Source organism: Hylobates moloch, unplaced genomic scaffold (genome assembly GCF_009828535.3).
Source record: "Hylobates moloch isolate HMO894 unplaced genomic scaffold, HMol_V3 SCAFFOLD_4, whole genome shotgun sequence".
Taxonomy (NCBI): Eukaryota; Metazoa; Chordata; class Mammalia; order Primates; family Hylobatidae; genus Hylobates; species Hylobates moloch.
The window spans coordinates 142,915,685-142,933,143 of NW_026652279.1; positions in this window are offsets into that span (position 1 = coordinate 142,915,685).

The window sequence follows — 17,459 nt, forward strand, 5'->3', positions numbered from 1 at the left end:
GAATAGTGCTGCAATAAACATACGTGTGCATGTGTCTTTATAGTAGAATAATTTATAATCTTTGAGTATATACCCAGTAATGGGATTGCTGGGTCAAATTGTATTTCTAGTTCTAGATCCTTTAAGAATTGCCACACTGTCTGCCAGTATTGTTGAACTAATTTACACTCCCACCAACAGTGTAAAAGCATTCACGTTTCTCTGCATCCTCTCCAGCATCAGTTGTCCCCTGACTTTTTAATGATCACCATTTTAACTGGTGTGAGATGGCATCTCATTGTGGTTTTGATTTGCATTTCTCTAATGACCAATGATGATGAGCTTTTTTCCATCTTTGTTGGCTGCATAAATGTCTTCTTCTGAGAAGTATCTGTTCATATCCTTAGCCCACTTTTTGATGGGATTGTTTTTTGCTTGTACATTTGCTTAAGTTCTTTGTATATTCTGGATATTAGCCCTTTGTCAGATGGATAGATTGCAAAAATGTTCTCCCATTCTGTAGGTTGCCTGTTTACTCTGATCGTAGTTTCTTTTGCTGTGCAGAAGTTCTTCAGTTTAATTAGATCCCATTTGTCTATTTTGGCTTTTGTTGCCATTGCTTTTGGTGTTTTACTCATGAAGTCTTCACCCATGCCTATGTCTTGAATGACATTGCCTAGGTTTTCTTCTAGGGTTTTTATGCTTTTAGGTCTTAACATTTAAATCCTTACTCCATCTTGAGTTAATTTTTGTATAAGGTGTATGGAAGGGATTCCAGTTTCAGTTTTCTGCATATGGCTAGCCAGTTTTCCTAACAGTTTATTAAATAGGGAATCCTTTTCCCATGGCTTTTTGTCAGGTTTGTCAAAGATCAGATGTTTGTAGATGTGTGGTGTTATTTCTGAGGCCTCTGTTGTGTTCCATTGGTCTATGTATCTGTTTTGGTACTAGTGCCATGCTGTTTTTGGTTACTGTAGCCTTGTAGTATACTTTGAAGTCAGCTCTCATGATGACTCCAGCTTTGTTCTTTTTGCTTAAGATTGTCGTGGCTGTACAGGCTCATTTTTGGTTCCATATGAAATTTAATGTACTTTTTTCTAATTCTGTGAAAAAGTCAATGGTAGCTTGATGGAAATAGCATTGAATCTATAAATAACTTTGGGCAGCATGGCCATTTTTAAGATATTGATTCTTTCTATCCATGAGCATGAAATGTTTTTCCATTTGTTTGTGTCTTATTTTCTTGAGTAGCGGTTTTTAGTTCTCCTTGAAGAGGTCCTTTGCATCCCTTGTAAGTTGTATTCCTAGATATTTTATTCTCTTTGTAGCCATTGTGAATGGGAGTTTGCTTATGATTTGGCTCTCTCTTTGTCTCTTATTGGTGTATAGAAATGCTTGTGATTTATGAACATTGGTGTTGCATCCTGAGACTTTGTTGAAGTTGCTTAGCAGCTAAAGGAGATTTTGGGCTGAGACGACGGGGCTTTCTAAATATATAATCATGTCGTCTGAAAACAGAGATAATTTGACTTTCTGTCTTCCTATTTGAATACCATTTATTTCTTTCTCTTGCCTGATTGCCCTGGCCCAAATTTCCAATACTCTGTTGAAGTGTATTGGAAAGTGGTGAGAGAGGGCATCCTTGTCTTGTGCCAGTTTTCAAAGGGAATGTTTCCAGCTTTTGCCCATTCAGTATGATACTGGCTGTGAGTTTGTCATAAATAGCTCTTATTATTTTGAGATGTGTTCCATCAACACCTAGTTTATTGAGTGTTTTTAGCTTGAAGCGGTGTTGAATTTTATCAAAGGCCTTTTCTGCAGCTATTGAGATAATCATGTGGTTTTTGTCATTGGTTCTGTTTATGTGATGGATTAAATTTATTGATTTGTGTATGTTGAACCAGTCTTGCATCCCAGGGATGAAGCCTACATGATCGTGGTGGATAACTTTTTAATGTGCTGTTGGATTTGATTTGCCAGTATTTTATTGAGGATTTTTGCATTGATGTTCATAAGGGATATTGGCCTGAAATTTTTGTTGTTGTTGTTATTGTGTCTCCACTAGGTTTTGTCAACAGGATGGTACTGGCCTCATAAAATGAGTTATGGAGGACTCCCTCTTTTTCTATTGTTTGGAATAGTTTCAGAAGGAATGGTACCAGCTCCTCTTTGTACCTCTGGTAGAATTTTGCTGTACATCTGTCTGGGCCTGGGCTTTGTTTGCTTGATAGGCTATTAATTACTGCCTCAATTTCAGAACTTGTTATTGGTCTGTTCAGGATTATATTTCTTCTTGGTTTAGTATTGGGAGGGTGTATGTGTCCAGGAATTTGTCCATTTCTTCTAGATTTTCAAGTTTAGTTGAGTAGAGGCGTTTATAGTATTCTCTGATGGAAGTTTGTATTTCTGTGGGATCAGTGGTGAACTCCCCTTTATCATTTTTTACTGTGTCTATTTGATTCATCTCTTTTTTCTTCTTTATTAGTCTGGCAAGTGGTCTATCTATTTTGTTAATTTTTTCAAAAAACCAGTTCCTGGATTCATTGATTTTTTGAAGGGTTTTTTGTGTCTCCATCTCCTTCAGTTCTGCTCTGATCTTAGTATCCTGTCTTCTGCTAGCTTTTAAATTTATTTGCTCTTGTTTCTCTAGTTCTTTTTATTGTGATTTTAGGGTGTCAATTTTAGATGTTTCTTGCTTTCTCCTGTGGGCATTTAGTGCTATAAATTTTCCTCTAAACACTGCTTTAGCTGTGTCCCAGGGATTCTGGTAAGAATAAGTAACTTAGTTATAAGAGAATAAGAAAACTTACTTATTTCTGCCTTAATTTTGTAATTTACTGAGTAGTCATTCAGGAGCAGGTTGTCCAGTTTCCATTTAGTTGCGTGGTTTTGAGTGAGTTTCTTAATCCTGAGCTCTAATTTGATTGAACTATGGTCTGAGAGACTGTTTATGATTTCTGTTCTTTTGCATTTGCTGAGGAGTGTTTTACTTCCAATTATACGGCTGATTTTAGAATAAGTGCTATGTGGTGCTGAGAAGAATCTATATTGTTTTGATTTGTGGTGGAGAGTTCTGTAGATGTCTACCAGGTCTGCTTAGTCCAGAGCTAAGTTCAACACCTGAATATCCTTGTTAATTTTGTCTCATTGATCTAATAGTGACAATGGGGTGTTAATATCTCCCACTATTATTGTGTGGGTGTCTAAATCTCTTTGTAGGTCTCTAGGAACTTGCTTTATGGATCCAGGTGCTTCTGTATTGGGTGCATATATATTTAGGATAGTTAGCTCTTCTTGTTGCATTGATCCCTTATGTAATTGAAGGGCATTATGTAATGCTGTTCTTTGTCTTTTTTGATTTTTGTTGGTTTAAAGTCTGTTTTATCAGAGACTAGGATTGCAACCGCTGCTTTTTTTTTTTTTTTTTTTCCATTTGCTTGGTAAATCCTCCTCCATTCCTTTATTTTGAGCCTATATGTGTCTTTGCATGTTAGATGGGTCTCCTGAATACAGCATAATGATGGGTCTTGACTCTTTATCCAATTTGCCAGTCTGTGTCTTTTAATTGGGGCATTTAGCCCATTTACATTTAAGGTTAACATTGTTATGTGTGAATTTGATCCTGTCATTATGATGCTAGCTGGTTATTTTGCCCATTAGTTGATGCAGTTTCTTCACAGTGTCTATGGTCTTTACATTTTGGTATGTATGTTTTTCCTTTCCATATTTAGTGCTTCCTTCAGGAACTCTTGTAAGGCCGACCTGGTGGTGATAAAATTCCTCAGCATTTGCTTGTCTGTTAAGGAATTTATTTCTCCTTCACTGATGGACCTTAGTTTGGCTGCATATGAAATTCTGCGTTGAAAAATTCTTTTCTTTAAGAATTTTAAGAAGTTGAATATTGGCCCCCACTCTCTTCTGGCTTGTAGGGTTTCTGCAGAGAGATTTGCTGTTAGTCTAATGGGCTTCCCTTTGTGGGTAACCCAACCTTGCTCTCTGGCTGCCCTTAACATTTTTTCCTTCATTTCAACCTTGGTGATTCTGATGATTACATGTTTTGGGGTTGCTCTTCTTGAGGAGTATCTTTGTGGTGTTCTCTGTATTTCCTGAATTTGAATGTTGGTCAGTCTTGCTATGCTGGGGAAGTTATCCTGGATAATATCCTGAAGTGTGTTTTCCAACGTGGTTCCATTATCTCTGTCACTTTCAGGTATAACAATCAATCATAGATTTGGTCTTTACACATAGTCCCATATATCTTAGAGGCTTTACTCATTCCTTTTAATTCCTTTTTCTCTAATCTTGTCTTCACACTTTATTTCATTAAGCTGATCTTCAATCTCTGATATCCTTTCTTCCACTTGATCGATTCAGCTTTTGATACTTGTGTATGCTTCACAAAGTTCTCATGCTGTGTTTTTCAGCTCCATGGGGTCACTTATGTTCTTTTCTAAACTGGTTCTTAGTTTCCTTGAATTGGGTTAGAACATGCTCCTTTAGCTTGGAGGAATTTGTTATTACCACCTTCTGAAGCCTACTCTGTCAATTTGTCAAACTCATTTTCCATCCAGTTTTGTTTCCTTGCTGGCGAAGAGTTGTGATCCTTTGGAGTAGAAGAGGCATTCTGGTTTTTGGAATTTTCAGCCTTTTTGTGCTGGTTTTTCCTCATCTTCATGGATTTATCTACTTTTGGTCTTTGCTGTTGGTGACCTTCAAATGGAGTTTTTGTGTGGTCCTCTTTTTTGTTGATGTTGATGCTATTCCTTTCTGTTTGTTAGTTTTTCTTCTAACAAACAGTCAGGCCCTTCTGCTGAAGATCTGCTGGATTTTGCTGGAGGTCCACTCCAGACTCTGCCTGAATATCAGCAGCGGCTACTGCAGAACAGCAAAGAATGCTCCCTGCTCCTTCCTCTGAAAGCTTATTCCCAGAGGGGCATCTGCCAGATTCCAGTCAGAGCTCTCCTGTATGAGGTGTCTGTTGACCCCTGCTGGGAGGTGTCTCTTTGTCAGGAGGCATGGGGGTCAGGGACCCACTTGGAGAGGCAGTCTGTCCCTTAGCAGAGCTCCAGCACTGTGCTGAGAGATCCACTGCTCTCTTCAGAGCTGGCAGGCAGGAACGTTTAAGTCTGCTGAAGCTGTGCCCACAGGTGCCCCTTCCCCCTGGTGCTCTGTCCCAGGGAGATGGAAGTTTTATCTACAAGCCCCTGATGAGGAGGAATCTAGAGAGGCAGTCTTGCTACAGTGTCTTTATGCCACTGTGGTGGGCTCCACCCAATCCAAACTTTCTGGTGGCTTTGTTTACACTGTGAGGGGAAAACCGCCTACTCAAGTCTCAATAATGGTGGATGCCCCTCCTCCCACCAAGCTCAAGTGTCCCAGGTTGACTTCGGATTGCTGTTCTGGCAGCGAGAATTTCAAGCCAGTGGATTTTAGTTTGCTGGGCTCCATGGGTATGTGATCCACTGAGCTAGACCACTTGGCTCCAGCTTCAGCCCTCTTTCCAGGGGAGTGAATGGTTCTGTTTTGCTAGCATTGCAGGTGCCACTGGGGTACAAAAGTAGAAAAAATAAATAAATTTATAAAACTCCTAGCTTGGTGTCTGCCCAAATGGCCCCCAAGTTTTGTGCTTGAAACTCAGGGCTCTTGTGGTATAGGCACCGTAGGGAACCTCCTGGTCTGTGGGTTGCGAAGACCGTGGGAAAAGTGTAGTATCTAGGCTGGAGTGCACCGTTCCTCATGGCACAGTTCTCTTGGCTTTCCTTGGCTAGAGGAGGGAATTCTTTGACCCCTTGTGCTTCCTCGGTGAGGCAGTGCACCATCCTGCTTCTGCTCGCCCTCTGTGGGCTACACACACTGTCTAACCAGTCCCAGTGAAATGAGCCAGGTACCTCAGTTGGAAATGCAGAAATCGCCTACCTTCTGCATTGGTCTCACTGGGAACTACAGACTGGAGCTGTTCCTATTCCACCATCTTGCTTGGGCATCCCGCAAATTCTTATTAATAGAAATATTTAAAATATGCTATAAGATAATGTTAGAAAATATCAAACTGATTAAATATTTGATTTTTTAAAAATTATTTCAAGGAAGCTTTTTTCAGTGACAAAATGGTTGTAAAACAATGTGACTGAAGGAAATATTCATAAAAAAGTGAAAATTGACACATATTCTTCTTGTCATTAGCAGTCCGAGACCAAATACATTACGGGTGACTTCATGAGGGCAAATGTACTCAGAAATCACTAGTGTATTTTCCTTTGTTTTTCTTTCAAATGATTAGATGAAAAAAGCAATTTGTTTACATTCTGGTGTGTCTGAAAGCCCTTTTTTTCCCATTGAAACACACACAGTCTGTCTCACACAAATAAAGCTGTTTCACATAACTGAATAAATTTAAGAGTGAATCCAAAATCCATGATTCTCCTGTCTGCTTGAAGCCTCTCCAGGCTATTGAATTAAAATAATGTCTTACAGTTCCTTTGAAGTTCAGCTATACTTAAAATATTTGAATTCCTTGAAATTTATCTGACCTTTACACTAAATTCCTCTTTGATTTACCTGAGTTGAGAGTAACCACATTTTTCTCCAAATACCTGAAAAAGATATGGAGATATAGTTAGGAGCCAAATTAAATGTTCGTCATAAGAAAAACAAAAATACTAGTTAAATTTATTAAATGTAGTGAAATGATCATTTCCCCTGGAAACACCAGTTTGTTGATGTTAACAAAATTAAAATGAAATAGAACTAGTCTAAATTAATCAAGACAAGGAAAACAGAAAAACAGTTTATATTTTCCCATAGAATTGAAGAAGCTTTTCAAGAAAAAAAGCATAAATGGCGTGGAAGGTAACTAGTTTAGTAGAAAGAAAACATAGACTACATTAGAAAATGGTGATGGAAAAAATTGGCCTTTCCCTTGGACCTCTTGATTCTTTAAGAGGTTTAGGACAAAACTCCAGGAAACTGATTGAAACTTGCACGAGGCATTTGTGTCTCCAGGTTTCTTTCTTCATCCAGCACAGCCAAGTCACTACTTCCATAAGAGATTAAAAGTTATTCTCAGAAGAAATTTACCTGAGATGTTTCAGATTTGGAGACAACAGAGGCACACAGAGATGGCACTCTTGAGGCAGCAGGGAGCTAAAGCATGGGATTCTGTGACTGTCTAAACTCCCGGGACATCTGGGCTGCATCCCTCTTGCCTCCTAGTAGAACTTGACAAACACCCTCAGCCTAGATATGAATAAAAATATAATAATGTTGAGGATAACAGTGTATATGAAAACAATGTTTTGGGGATTGGTGTGTGAATTTCCAAAGTGAAACACTTGAACACTTTACCATAGATGGCAATCTTAAAATAACAAAAGAAGGACTAGTAAATAAATTGACATGCAAAGTATTTGACACTGTTGCAAAGAAAAATGGAATAAAAAATAACTTCATTTCGTATGAGGAAAAAATGTAATACTATTTAAAAAACATCAAATTGACTTGTATGTTTCTTCACTCTCCTCAAAATGTGACTACACGCATTTGAAAATAACTCCTTTGCCTTTCCACACTCACTTATATTTTAGATGTAATGAATTGTGTAATGATGATAAAGCCAACTCATTTTGTTCAATGACAATGGAGGTTACAGAGATAATAGGGTTTGATAAGGATTTTTAGATGGTTTTCTAATCAAAATGAAAAATGCCAGAAGTCATAGGTTATCTCTAGACATTAATGAATAATTATAATTTTTAAAAAGTCAGATTCATCTGCCAGTTCACAGGGTAACAGCAATTTTTAAAAAATATTGATTCACATTGTTTCAATGTGAAGCAGGGGAGCAATTCACTGACTAGTGTAAAAATTAGTATTTAGTGTTGTGATAGGCTGATTAAAGGGCCCTCAAAAGAAAGTCTGTTCTAATCCCTAGAAACTCTGAATATTACTTTATACTTAAAAAGATAAAGAACTTTTCACATGTGTCAAATTAAGGATTTTGAAATGTAGCTATTATCTTGGATTATCATCCTGGTGGCCTCTAAATGCAATCTCAGTGTCCTTATAAGATAAAAGTAGAGGGAGATGTCAGTCAGAAGAAGACAAGGCAATGGTACCATGAAGGCAGTGATTGTGGTGATGCTATCACTAGCCAAGGAATGCCGGAAGCCATCAGAAACTGAGGGAGGTGTGCAACATTCTCTAGAGCCTCCCGAAGTAGGGCAGTCATGCTGATAACACCTTGACTTTGGCGCAGTGAAACTGATTTTAGACTCTGGCTTCCTGAGTTTTGTGAGGGAATAAATTTCTGTTGATTTAAGTCACTAATGTTGTAGTAAATTATTATGGAAGTCATAGGAAACCAATGTGAATATGTGATTGGGAAAATTCAATCAATCAGTTATCTTAACTACTTTGACATATTGTATTGTGTCATGCTCTATAAGTCTTCTCAATAAATGTCTGTATGTAATAGAGGTCTGAGCATCACAAGTGACATTTGGAACATACTTAAATTCCCAGAGGAAAAATAAAATGAGATTTCCTTGAGTAGAGTCACTTTAGAAAATTGAATAGTTATTTTTCTATTTCAAGCTCAATGCTTGATATATGTTTTTTCAAAACGAAATCCTCCACATTTTAACAGATGTTCACTGCAGAATCTTGTTTAGTCAGTGAAGTGCTTGCTTTCCTCTTAACTGATTTTCTAAAAAATATTACTTCTGTTTAACTTCTAAATATAGTTATTGTTTCACACAAATTCCAGAAATCCATGATGATATATAATACCTACGATGCACATTTTCATTTTTACTATAAATTACTTGAGCCTGTAAATTAATTATAAGATATTAAGTGCATTTCTGGGAAAAATGTTTAATGAGTAAAGGGTGGCTAATTATCCCAATAATAATTTCTGATTTTTCATATGCAAATGTGCAAACTATGTATTCAAAAAAACGGTAAGTTTGAATCATAGGCCATGGGTTGACCAATATACCCATGAGTAGTCTAAAGCAATATGATTTAATAGGTTTTACATAGGTATGAAATTACTGATTTACTAATGTATATGTTTCTTCTAAATTAGTCAATAGCCTCTATGCCAATTTTCTTGGTAGTTGCTTAAAAAGCATAGACACATTTATAAGCCACCCCTTTTTCTGTCACTCATAATAAGATAAATGCATAAGTGCATTTATAAGTGCATTTATAAATGCAAAAAACACAGATGCATTTTCTGTCACTCATAAGATAAATGACCTATAAAAGAAGCAGCAACAGGATGTTGCACTTCAAAAAACATATGACTCAATTGTGCTCCCCAAAAGTAAAGTGTGAATTTTAGCAGAGTATAAAAATAGCCAAAAATTACCTTTTTAATTAAAGACAATTACCGTTTTAATTAAGGAAAAACAATATACACAGTTACTTTTAGAAATTGCTACATACTAGGGGAACACAGATGAATGAGAAGAGGAACAGGTGCTAAGGAGCTCATAATATGACTAACATATGACTTGCTGTACCATCCTATGATAGAGATAAGAAATCATTGCTATGGAAACAGAACTGGGTAGCAAATAATTTGATTATGAGGAAAAGCCCGTCTAGAAAGCTCAGAGAGAAAGTGATGTTATTATGGCTATCACGGGGAGATGAAGAAAATCTTCTGGACATTGAACAAACAAAAAAACAAAAAATATATATGGCATTTCCTTAGCCTGCTTGATAATTTTATATACTATATTATGAATAGAAGCTGGAAGAAGAGGGTCTGCTTTTTTTTTTTTCTTTTTTTTGAGATGGAGATTCACTCTTGTTGCCCAGGCTGGAGTGCAGTGGCGTGATCTCAGCTCACTGCAATCTCTGCCTCCCAGGTTCAAGCGATTCTCCTACCTCAGCCTCCTGAGTAGCTGGGATTACAGGTGCCCGCCACCAAGCCCAGCTAATTTTTTGTGTTTTTAGTAGAGATGGGTTTTCGTCATGTTGGGCAGGCTGGTCAGGGTCTGCTCTTTTAATATAGAAAAAGAGAAGTAATTTGGAGATAGACTGTAAAAAAGAATGAACACTATGATAAATAATAGTAAACACAAGTAAGGTGTTGATTGTTTCTATATGTGTTGTATTGCTGCATTTCTGAATTATTTAATTGAATTGAGCAGATGAGTAGTTTATCCAGTGTCATATAACAATGGACAGTCTTCACTGTGGACTGTAAAATTGGAGTATGAGCTAATGCCAAGCTGCTATTAGAATTCAAAGTGAAAAATTGATAGTTCTGTAATCTTTAAAAAAAAAAACTTGCCAAACTATTAGAAATTATTTGTCAGTAACATACATACTAGGGAATGAAGAGACAGTAAAAGTAATATTTATTTAGTGTACACTAAATGGAAATACTTGAAACATTGACAATTTCTTTGTTTAAAAAGAAGTAAGAAGAGTAGTTCAAACATTGATTACCTTCTCCTTTTATATGGAACAAGGGTCTTTTCCATGCCTTAGTGAATTTCTGTCCTTCCTTCTAGGTTTGAATCAGCTTTCAACATTTTATCTCTTTTGCTTCTAATATTGTGAAAATCCTTCAGTAGTTCCTCTAACATGATATTTGTTTTCAAGAGTTACTTACTCCAGCACATCTATCACAGCCACTTTTCTCATTTATGCTGGTAACTTGGCCCTCATTAAGTTCCTCTGGCTGCATGTCTGGTGTCTCCAAAGAAAGCAGCATCCACATTTCCATGTCCACTATCTTCTAATCACATTCAATTTCATTTCCAGTGTTACCACTTTTCTGTTGTTTGCTACACCTTCATCTTTGTTGACCTATTACCTCTTTCGATTACTTATTTTTGTTAAATGTCACTTGGGCTTAACACTGGGAGACAAGGTAGTAACACAAATACATATTTTCTGTTTGTGTGTGAACTGAATCACAGATGCACAGTGACCAATTCCTGACAGTCTTTAAGAGAAGTGGGGTGATTTCCTCACTGATCATGAGGTACATCTGATATTTTTGTAGTGATGTCTGGACTAAAGAGCTAGCAGCAACGTTTATACAATTACAGTTGATATACCCAAGTAAATTTCATTTCAACTTTGTTATTAGGGAAGTGGTGTTATATAAATACACTGCAGTAACTGAATTTCATATATGTCAGAGCTTGCAAAGATAAGAAGGTTATATTATAAAATAGCAACAAGATTGCTGGGATTTCAAATAAATGTAAAATATAATAAAATTGAAGTATCAATACTCATTGTTAAAGGTGTAATATAAAATATAAAATTTCAACAATATTCAACACATCGTAATGTTATTAAACTGAGAGAAACACATAAAAAATGTTTAGCCTTTTGAGTACCCTGAAGGATGCTGCATTAGGGATCCTCAAGCCTGTGTTCTGGAGTTATTCTGCATTCCCTCTCTCTGATCTGGGACTCTGTGGTTCACTAGTAACTCTACCCTATCTATTTATACTTTGCGTGGAGCTCCTGGGGACTGATGAGAAGAGCTGCCTTTTCTTCTCCAACCACCGTTCTGCGCTTTGCTGATCTCAGTTTTCCATCTGAACTCTCTAGGCTTGCACAAACAGATCCTCAAATCCTAGTCTAACTCCATCCATTCTTCTCTAGCTCACAATCTAGAAGATTCAAAAGACCAAACTCTTCCCTGTGCCATAGCTGGCCCTTCCTGCCTTCTTTGGCCTCATCTCCTCCTGCTGTTTTTTTTCCCCCTGACCTCTCATGACAGTAGCTCAGGTCCTAGCCATTTTCACCTCTATGCTTTTGCAGTTCCCACCTTTGGGGGCATCTTTCTTTTGTGCTCCCTTCCCCGATAACGTCCCAGAGCAAGAATCCAGTTCCCCCTTCCAGACCCCTGTGGGGATCAGCACCCATGTTGTGCTGGGTCTGTGGTCCAGCCACCTGGGGAGGTGCTCTCTCCCCTAGGTGGCTCATTTATCTCTTATCTCCCTGTCTGCTGACCTCCCCTAGTGCTTGGAAATCAATCTTGGGACTCAGTCTTTTCCTGGTTGGGGGGTGGGAGGGAAGGGCATGAGCAATCCTCCCCTCTCCACCCCACACCCAAGCCCCAACACCGTCTCTCTTTCTCTCCCTCCAAAGATACTGGCCTGCGCCTCCAACGACGTCACTAACCCCACCACCCAGCTCCCAGACCTTCCCTGGTCTCCCACAGAAGTGTTGAGATGCGCTGGTCCCCACACTCTTTGGCCAGGAATACCTTCTGAGAAACAAGCAATATGGCGACCCCGGCTGAAAGGCAGACAATTGAACATCTCCATTTCCCTTTTTCCAGCTAAACACTGAAAGTTCTACCTAGAGAATCTTCACATTCATTATATAATGGGCCTGCAGCTTCCTGGGCTCCTGCAGCAAAACCCTGTCTCCTACTTCCCCAGGGATGGAAGCAGAGGTCCTGGAAACCACTCTGGCTGGGTCACCCAAACCCTGAGTAGAGATGGCCAGCAAATATAATAATCATGCTATTTATTTACGCAAATGAACAACAGCAATACATCCTCGTTACTCATAAAAATAAAGTTTACTTCAGCAACTCACTGTAACATGAGTTTCCCCTAATCCTCTCGCAAGGTTGGCTTCATATCTATCTTCTTAAAAACAAACAAAAACTAACTTACTTAAGTTTTATCATTCAAATAATAAGCCTCAAGACATAAATTTTCAACAGTCTAGAGTTGACAATGATGCATATCACTTATTTAAGCATTTATAGTTAAACATATGAATTTGTTATCATAAAAATAATGATATAGGAAAGACCAAGCTTTAACTCTCTCACTTCCTCTCCAAGATCTGACAGAAATGTTCAAAGGAAAATAAACATGACAATAAAATGGGGGGGTGGAGTAGTTAATCAATGTGAAAACAAGTGAATTAAGATAAAGCAATTATTCAAAATTCAAATAATTTCTGTAGGTAAATGACAGAGGATTTGTAATGAAGGGAACTAGTAAGTATTAATGTCTACCTTACAGATGACAAGAACATTGTGAGAAGTTACAGGAAGAAGAAGGAAATTCTGACAAACCTTGAAGCATCAAATTGTAGGGTTGAGGATCAGAGTCAATGAGGGGTCACAGAGACAATTACAATTCTTACCTTTGTGAAACAAAAATCTTCAGGCCCCCAAATCACCAAGCTTAAGGGAAAAGTCAACCTGGGAACTGCTTAGCCCCAACCTTTCTCCCATTCTATTCAAAGTGAACCCTCTGTTCACCGAGATACATACGTATCTGAGTGCCTCCTTTAGAGGGGCTCATGAGAAACTCAAAAGAATGCAACCATTTGTCTCTTATCTACCAATGACCTGGAAGCCCCCTCCCCACTTTGAGTCTTCCCGCCTTTGCTTTGAGTTGTCCTGTCTTTCCAGAAAGAACTAATGTTCATCTTGCATATATTGATTGATGTCTCATGTCTCCCTAAAATATTTAAAACCAAACTGTGCTCAGACCACCTTGGGCACGTGAGAACCTCCTGAGGCTGTCTCACAGGTGCTTGTCCTCAATCTTGGCAAAATAAACTTTCCAAATTAACTGAGACCTGTCTCAGATTTTCTGAGTTCACACCTTTTAGTAACGATTGTTGAATTCAAAGGCTATGGCTGCAGGGTTAAATGATTGAACACTAGGGTGAAACATTTGCTCCACATTAATTCTCTACAGATGCAAAGGCTCACTTCGATGTGGGGGAAATCTTTTGGAAGTAGAAGAAATTCCATTAGTTTGGAGAAATGAGACTAGGGAAGAAGAGAATGCCAGCAATCAGAGAAGTGAAAATTACTCTACCCAAAACGACTTTTGCTCAAATAATCTAACAATATTTAGATTTAAAAGTCTTGAATATACACAGGGAAGAGTTTTAAGCAGTGAAATTTAAGTTATTTACAAATTTGGTTATGGAAACTAGAATGAAAATATCACTTACTGGCACAGTAGGAGGAAAAGCAAGCACTGCTTTCTTTTTTAATGTTTAAAAACTATACACCATTTCTTTGAAATATACTCCGGCCATGACATTTTTGTAGGTTAGCCTTAACAATTTCAGGTACTTATTGTGTTCCTTCTCTAGCTTCAGAGTGAAAGGGCAAGCTATTTATCACGCTAGGTGGTTCACAGGGCCTGGTGGAAATAAGGCTACCTTGTGTTCACCATTTCCATCAAGAACCACAATGTTTGAAAATAATTTGTTGCACAATACATTCTACAAAGACAATGGGGAAATTGCTAGAATTCTACTTACCACAACATTGAGAATAGTTTCCTTTGTAGAGAGGTCATATTCCTTCAGTAAGAATGAAGGATTTGGGGTTTTTGAGGTGGATTTCATGATTGACAGCAACATGTAGGAAATGCCACATATCACAGGTAAACTGTGGAGACAGAATCACATTTTGGTTTCAGATTATTTTTACAATTTTCATTAAAAACAAATTTTATTGTGTTAATATGTAAACAATATTGACCTGTTATTGGTATGTCATAGGCAAATATCTGTTCATTATTTTCACTGTTAATAAATTGATTTAAGTAAAATAATTAAAACAAGAAGCCACTGGGGGCAGTTTAAAGGGAAGAAACAACCAATTTCAAAGTCATAGATTTACAGGAAGGACTTGACACGCTTACTCTAGGGCATATTACATATATTTGATGAGGAGGTCCACACTGTGGTAGAGATTTGGTGGTCAGTCCTGACCAAACCTTAGAGGGTACTTATAAGACACCACAAAATAGAGGGTATGGGTTTTTTTCTGTTTTGTGATCAGTTTGCTTGTTTTAGCACTCAGGGCTTTTTATTTGTTGTTTAATTTTTTGAATTTTTTTAAGTCAGAAAGATCTCTGGGTTATCTCATGTGCTAAGGAAAAACTATTTTGGTTTTTCCAACTTTAATAGTTAGTATTTGTAGGGGAGGCAATCAGGAAAAGATATGCCATTAACTGTTAGCAGTGTGAAATCTGTAAGACTTAGTCTCTGTGATCTCAACCAAAGCCTTCTGAGTCCTGGAACTTTGCTTTGGGACGATCTTACTCTACCCATTTATATACTGTACTTAACAGTTTGTAGCTAATTTACAGGGGTGATATCTTTTATATCATTCATGAATAGCCTTTTTTAAAAAAGTAATAATCCCTGAATACAAAAATGGAAGTGGAAAATTTATAATCATAACCCCCCAATTGGGAGTATTATAAGTTTGTAATGCTTGAAGCACTACCTCTTAAGATGATAAATTTATAAATGAGAATTTTGATTTAAACTATTAAACTATTGTTAAATAAATGCCAATTCTATAAAAAAATTAAGAACACATAATGATAAAGGATGACAAAAGTATACATATTTATAAATATTTTCCAATGTACCCATTTAGCAGATCATAAGTTTATATCTACAGTAGCTAAGGTGTAATTACTTTAGTAAAGTCTTTCCCACTTTAGGTTCTATATATTATACACCTCCATTGAAGTTTCTGTTTCTCTTTCCTAGCACTCATAACATTACTAGTATTTTCTCATCTTCATCTGCCAAGACTATGTATCTACTTCATTGTCCTGGTTCTCACCTCTCCCTGGTTTCAAAGCTATGCATAGATTTCAGGGACTATCACAAGCAAATCCCTGATTGAACATTGAATCACACATTCTTCAGTCAACCCAACTAAACATAAAAAGTCTGCAAAAAGGTCTGAGCTGCCACTCAGGAGACAGAGTTTTATCCCTGTTTATTTCTGGTTTAATAATAAAAACTATAATTTTCAAAGCATAGTGCTGAATTCAGTGTAATCACAATATAATATTCACAATATCCAGGGCAAGATCAGAAATTGCTCAACATAAAAAAAGAAAAATATTAGAGATTCTCAAGAGAAAAACAATCAACAAAGAGTAACACTAGGTGTATTTGTCAGGGTTCTCTAGAGGGTCAGAACTAGTAAGACAGATGTATATATGAAAGAGATTTTGTTAAGGAGTATTGACTCACGCCATCACAAGGTGAACTACCACAATAGGCCGTCTGTAAGCCGAGGAGCAAGGAAGCCAGTCCAAGTCCCAAAAGTAGGGAAGCCAACAGTGCAGCCTTCAGTCTGTGGGTGAAGGCCCAAGAACCCCTGGCAAATCACAGGCTAAGTCCAAGAGTTCAAAAGCTGAAGAACTTGGAGTCTAATGTTCAAGGGCAGGAAGCATCCAGTACAGGAGAAAGATGAAGACTCAGCAAGTCTGCTCTTCCATCTTCTTCTGCCCACTTTATTCTAGCTGTGCTGGCAATTGATTAGATGATGCCCACTCAGATTGAGGGTGGGTCTGCCTCTCCCAGTCCACTGAATCAAATGTTAATCTCCTTTGGCAACACCATCACAGACAAACAGAAATAATACTTAATATCCTTCAATCCAATCAAGTTTACACTCAGCATTAACCATCATACCTTAACTTTTAGCTTCCTGTCTAGTAAACAAATCTAGATAAGGAAATACAAAGATAGGCATATCTTGACTGGTATGGCATTACTTGAGAAATTTCTTTGTAAAATTTCATTTTTTTTCCATCAACAGTAAAAATGTTGACTGCCTTCACCCTAATAAGTATTGAATCTAGTCTCAAATTCAATTTAGTTGCCTTCTCAGCTCTTTCATTCTGTGACTGTAGACTGATGCAATGTGTTTCGTTTAGCTATACTCTCATGCTCCTTCCTACAATTAGATTATAGGTATTATAGCCTATATTCATGCATCATTTTCCAGTTTTAATCAAACTATCATTTAATTTTTCATATACTCTTCTTTTCTAGAATGACCTGTGTCTGATTTGTTGATGCTAGACAGAAAATCAAATGATAAATTTGGAGCCAAAGTGTAAAGTACAATATAACATTGTTTTAAGAGACAGATTATGAAATAAAGTTAGGAGGTAATCTCTAGGAATAAACCCCTTGTAATTAAGAGCAAACATGAAGTAGATTACTCTGTAGTAGTACCACTTCCTATGTGGAGGTTTGAATTGAGTTGAAATTGGAAAGAATTCTGAAGTGTAGAAATGGTTGCAGAGTTTTCTCTATTTAGTCTTCACTATTAAACCCTTTTGGCCTTGGCAGAAGGTATCAATTGGCACTAAGGACATCAACAAATGTCCACATCTAATATCTGTGCTACATCAAGCCTTGTGCTAAAAGGCCTCCGCTACATATATTTTGATCTTAGAACTAACATATGTGTTTCTCTGTTTCACAAAACAGGAATTGAAAAGTAACTCAATGGAAAAAGTTGAGTCCAGATGACTTACAAACAGTAATGTTTGTAAAAATGTAAATGTCATATGCACCATCTCACAATTCAAAAATTTTGTGGAAAAGCCAAAACTCAATACTTCCATATAGAATAGAGTTTTCTTTTTGTATTGTCAAAGTCTTTGATTGTAAGAAATAAAACTTTGCTA